Below are 6,622 nucleotides of genomic sequence, written 5' to 3' on the forward strand. Positions count from 1 at the left end.
CAGCTTACCTAGCCTTTTGACTGTAAACCACACAGATAAATATAATTTTTTCAAAAATTTTTCTTTAGTCACTTTAAAAAGAAAATCATTTAATTTATTTAAATATAGTATTTTATAAATGATAATGTAGCTAGATTTTTTTACAAAATTTACTGGAAACTTAGCATCATATATAGTAAAACAAAATATCTATATATGAGATAATCTATAAATTATACCAAATTAATAATATATTGCAATGGAGTCCCATTAGCCATTTAACCATATGAGCATTTTCTCTAAAACTATAAGGAATCTGAGGAGTATATTTAAACCAAAATATTTGTATTTCTTTACATGTGTAACTTTTAATTGAATGCTGACACAACCGTATTATATTATGAAAAATTATTATTTTTATATTTTAGAAAAATTTGTATTCCTATAAAAAGCAAAAATATCTCTCCTGAGTTATTATTATTATTATTTTTGCTAAGAGTCAATATCCTAGGGAACTATTAAGTAGGAAACCAAAATATTCACAAGGGAGGACTAAGGCTGACAAGAGAGAAAATGTTAGTTCTCTCTTCACCTCTCTTTCTCTCTTCCTCCCTTCCTTCTTTCTGTTACTCTCTCTCTCTTTCTTGTTCTACCTCTCTGTCTTCCTCTCTTTCTCTCTCTCTCTGCCAGTCGTCTGTGCTGTGAAATTTTAGAAATTAAAAAATACTTGAAGGTGAGAAAGATGGCCTCTGTAATACAGTTGCCAAGTGAGAATAAGGTAGAAATTCATCCAGGTGAGCCAAATAAACTCTTGAATTTGAATATGCAATTTCTCATGTTCTTGACACCCTAAGGGAATTTTTATCCCTAGTCTATTTCCTCTTTTTGATAACAGCTGAGGAATCCTCAAATGCATACCACAGGAAAGGAACTCCTTAGAAGAGAAGAGTGATTATTACTATGTAAAGAGGTCTCCAAAGCTATTTATGCAGAGTATCCAATAAATAGACACTTAAATATCAAAGACATGAGTAGACACTTGTGAGGGTAAAATAATACAAAAAAATCCCATATTTCAGGTGAATTTTAACTATTTTAGCTTATCTTAGCAATATTATTGAGAAGACACTTTTTCTTTTGGATCTGTACATGAGAGAGAAAGTAAAGGAGGAAAAGTGCTCCTTGAGTCCACGATGTTTGCAGCATGAGGAATGAGCCAGAATCACAAGCCATGAGTAATTTATAGAGACAAGAGTCAGGACAATCAAGTCTCAGGTCCAGCTACCAGATTATTTTCCTACCTTGGAAAAGTAGTGCTTTTTGTTTTGTATTGAGAAATAATAATAATTTGTTTTTTTGGTGCAGTGATTAATAGGGGGATTGAGTTTCTTGGTCAGCTTTATAAATAGTATTTTTTGGAGAATGGAAAACAATCATAACATTAATGGAATCAATTCTAGGTAGCCTCTGTTCAAGACTACAAATGTGTAAGCATGGCTTTTGCGGGAGTTTTTGCCGTATAAGTGAAAACTCAGCTAGTAAGATGTTTGAAAATAAAGAAACAAACAAAATTGACTGTGGAACAGCAAACACAGAGGGATTTTGGAGACTTAGAAACAGGCAGTCTCTAGCTAGTCCTAGGGAGATACAGATAGTAAACTAGCCAAATGAAGCAGGAGAATTAAAGTTAGAAGCTTCATGAGAGTTCAACCACTAGAAAGATTTTGTGGAAATCCAGGAGAAACATTAAATACCAGTGTGAATATCGGGAACGTGAGTAAAGGAAATGAAAAATATAATGGAGGAATTCCCTTCATGTAGCAAATTCAGTACCCTAAAAAGAAATAAAAAAGAGGTCTCCATAAAGTTAAGTCCCTCAGACGGTATACATATAAGTAAAGCATTTGCAGAAATCACTAATCTGGTAGAAGATTGACAGAGAGGAAAAGTGTTTTCTCTTTTGTCTTACTGAAGAAAGGAGAATGTCTACTTTGGCTACATTGGATATGTGCTGGCTTTACATCAGTCTACTTATAATTATGACACCCAAGTATAAGAAAGAGTGGGTAAAAAGTCACAGGAAAAGATAGGCATATTAGGATTTGCAGACTATCTTTAAGTTTTACAACATTAAAGAATATACATATGACTTACAGTTTCAACAGGTTTACAAACCACAAAGAGTCTTCATGGTCATGTAAAATTCAATTCCATTTATTCATTAGGGAGTTGCAGTTAAAAATTGTTATATTTTTGGTGCCTGTACTCCAAATCATAATTAATTTATTTCATCAGAGGAAACTTCTGTTTTTCATTTTCTTTATCTCTTACTTCACTTGATTTACTTGAAGAAAAAATATCTCACTAGATTAGATCCCAGTGACTTGGGATGTTCTCATCTATATCATCTTAGATTTGGGCATAGCTATATCTCTGTAAACTTTTTGGTCCTTTAGGAATGGAACTGAGTTATTTCCAAGACTTAAGATCTCGGTCAAGATGAATTCTGGAAATCAAGATTTGACTTTCAGAACAATTGAAATGTAGTGAGATCTAAAAATGTGACATTGTCGTATTAAATAGAGCCTTTAGGAGCAAGCTTTTCTAATTTGATAGGGAGATGACTATCATATATATAATCATAATTATGGCTAAATTTCTCCTAAGTTTTCCTTTTTTATTATTTTAATTTTTATTAGCATGATTTTTTTATACTTAAGTTCTAGGGTACATGTGCACAACATGCAGGTTTGTTACATTGGTATACATGTGCCATGTTGGTTTGCTGCACCCATCAACTCGTCATTTACATTAGGTAAGTTTTCCTTTTTAAAACATTATTTGGAAGGTAAGACAATCATGTAAAATAATCCTAATAATGTGTGTCCTTGGATGAAATTTTGGATAAACATTTCATATTATGCTGTGATCATCATTTGATTCAGGCTTTTTGTGAGTAAAAGCAGAGTCATCACAAAAGGGAAAAGCATTCCCATTTTCAATTATCCTGAGAAGAGATTACTTTTCTATCAGGAACAAAGACTTGGAAAGGACCCTGGAAGGTGGTAGAGGGAATTCCTTACTACTACCTTTCTAAGAGAAAGAAATCTTACACCATGTGACCTGGACTTTAAGCTGAAACAGGGTTTTCCAACCTTGATACTATTGCCATTCGGGATCAGATAATTCTTTGTTTTCGGGACTTTCTTGTGCATTTAAGGATGATTAGCAACATCTTTGGCCACTATCTATTGAAGCCAGTAGTACATCCCTCCCACTTTCTACCCCTCACCGTTGTGACAACAAAAAATGTTTTCAATCATTGTTGAACATCCTCTGGAGGACTTTACCTCAAGTTCAGAACCACACTATTAGAATTTCGCTTGGTCTGAGTTGATTCCTTGTGGATGACAGGAGTTTCCTAGCCAGGTGACCATCTAGGGGCCACAGATCAATGACCCTTGAATTGTTTCACAACCTGAAGATGATTAAATTATACTGTGTAACTACTCTTCAATTAAATGACATTCTCTTTTTATTTTTTACTATGATCTTACACTTTTTGTTAAAATGTCCCATATTTATCTGACATTTAATTTCAGAAAACAAAGGGGTACAACATTAAACCTGAGTGAGGGGTTTAAGGAAGGATTCTCTAAATCTAGATGATGATGGCAGTGGCATTTATCATTGGATTTTTAAGAGGATAAACCTCTCAAGATACAGAGCCCAGTCAGTTCTACTAAAAAAATACTATACAACCTCCAGTCTCAGTCTTAGAAAAGCAGAGCTTGATTGATATCTTTTATTAATATGATACGTATTTTCCACTATTATTTAATGGAACTTGTTTAAATATAATCTAGCACTTTGAAGACCAGAGGCGAGAGTGTCTAGATCCCAGGTAAGAGAATATCTGGCACTCTTCTTATTTGTGTCCTGAAGGAGAGTGGATATTAATTTTATCCTAATTTTCTAGTAATGCCAAACGATTATGGCTAGAAAAATAAAACACTCTGTTGTTTTTCTACTAGCAATTAGTTAAGGGTGAAACTCCTTGAGTGGGTGGGTGAGTGGCAGGTAGGTGTTTATGAAGTAATTTACCATATAGAGAACATATATTTAGTAAAACACTTCAATATATACCTATTCAGTGGAACTTAGTCAAATTAAATGCATAAGTGTGACTTCAACACACAAATTTTAACATGCAAAAATATTAAGTATTGAGCTGAATGAGTAAAATAAAATACAATGTTATGTAGTTGATGTGGTGTCCATGAAAAGTGAAAGAAACAGCAAAAAAAATGTTTCAAGGGTGTGAAATTGAAAGTATTTTGGAAAGAAATTAATATCATTATTTAAGATGGTAAATTCACTGTTCTTCAGAATTATTCTTGATGTTATTAACTAATTAATTGGAAAATGTTTTCTTAAAACATTCCGATGAACTGCGAAATGAGAAACAAAGGCCTACAAAGTTAACATTCTCAGACCAAACACCACTTGTTCTCACTCATAAGTGGGAGTTGAACAGTGAGAACACATGGACACAAGGAGGGGAACAACACACACCCCTGGGGCCTCTCGGTGGGTTGGGGGGCAAGAGCAGGGAGAGCACTAGGAGAAATACCTAATGCATGTGGGGCTTAAACCTAGATGATGTGTTGATAGGGGCGGCAAACCACCATCGCACTTGTGTACCTCTGTAACAAACCTGCACATTCTGCACATGTATCCTAGAACTTGAAGTAAAAAAAGAAAGAGAAAAAGAGAAAAGAAAGAAAGAAGGAAGGAAGGAAAGAAAGAAAGAAAAGAAAGAAAGAAAGAAAAGAAAGGGAGGGAGTAAGAGAGACAAAGGAGGGAGGGAAGGAGGGAAGGAAGGAAAATCTAAGCCACAAAAAAACCCAAAATTATAATTATTTGTAAAAAGAGTAATTATTCTTTCTTTATATACATGTATTCTTTCTTTATGTATGCATATAAAGAAAGAATGATAATTTTGTGTGTATATATGTGTAAAGTGTGAGAAAATGTGCATAAATACAGGAAAAGATAGGCATATTAGGAATTGAACACTATCTTTAAATTTTAAAAAATTAAGGTATGTATATATGACTTACATTTTCAACAGGTTTACATACCACAAAAAGTTTTCATGTCCATGTACTAAAATTCAAATTTATATATTTATTAGTGGGTTACAGTTACAAATTGTTATATCCTTGGTATCTACACTCCAAATCATAATTAAATTTTTCATTAGAAGAAAGCTGCTTTTCATTTTCATATATATAAATATATATATATGTTTTTAAATGGTGAATAGCATCCTGCAAAAGTATTTGAATTTCTATTCAATACATTTCAGAGAGATATAAAATTTAAAAATAGTCCAGAGGAAAAAAATGAAGTATTTAAAAGGATTTATTTTTGTTTCATTTTTTAACTTTTATTTTAAGTTCAAGGGTACACGTGCAGGTTTGTTATACAGGTAAACTTGTGTTATGGGGTTTGTTGTACAGATTATTTCATCCCCCAGGTACTAAGTAGAGTACCTGTTAGTTATTTTTACTGATCCTCTCCCTCCTCCCACCATCCACTCTCCGATAGGCCACAATGTGTGTTGTTTCCTTCTTTGTGTTCATTAAGTTCTCATCATTTAGCTCCCGCTTGTAAATGAGAACATGTGGTATTTGGTTTTCTGTTCCTGCATTAGTTTGCTAAGGATAATGGCTTCCAGCTCCATCTATGTTCCTGCAAATAACATGATCTCATTGTTTTTTTGTGACTGCATCATATTCCATGGTGTCTATGTACCATATTTTCTTTATCCAGTCTACCACTAATGGACATTTAGGTTGATTCTACATCTTTGCAATTGTGAATAGTGCTGCAATGAACATACGTGTGCAAGTGTTTTTATGATAGAATTATTTATATTCCTTTGGGTGTATACCCATTAATGGGATTGCTGGGTTGAATAGTAGTTCTGTTTTTAGATCTTTGAGGAATTGCCACACTGCTTTTCACAATGGTTGAACTAATTTACATTCCCACTAACAGTGTTTAAGAGTTCCTTTTTATCCACAACCTTGTCAGCACTTGCTTTTTTTTTTTTTTTTGGCTTTATAATAATAGCGATTCTGACTGGTACAAGATAGTATCTTATTGTGGTTTTAATTTGCACTTCTCTAATGATTAATGATGTTGAGGGTTTTTTTTCCATATACTTATTGACCACATGTATGTCTTCTTTTGAAAAGTGTTCATGTCCTTTGCCCACTTTTTAATGGGATTGTTTGTTTTGTTTGTTCCTTACAGATGCTTGATATTAGATATTTATCAGGTGCATAGTTTGCAAAATTTTTTCTCATTCTGTAGGTTCTGTTTACTCTGTTGGTAGTTTATTTTGCTGTGCAGAAGCTCTTTAGTTTAATTAGATCCCAATTTCGCAATTTTTGCTTTTGTTGCAATTGCTTTTGGCATCTTCGTCATGAAATATTTGCCTGTGCCTATGTCCTAAATGGTAGTATCTAGGTTGTCTTCCAGGGTTTTTGTAGTTTTGGTTTTTGGATTTTACGTTTAAATCTTGAGTTGATTTGTGTATATGATGTAAGGAAGATGTCCAGTTTCAATCTGC

This window comes from Pan paniscus, chromosome 14, assembly GCF_029289425.2.
Source record: "Pan paniscus chromosome 14, NHGRI_mPanPan1-v2.0_pri, whole genome shotgun sequence".
NCBI lineage: Eukaryota > Metazoa > Chordata > Mammalia > Primates > Hominidae > Pan > Pan paniscus.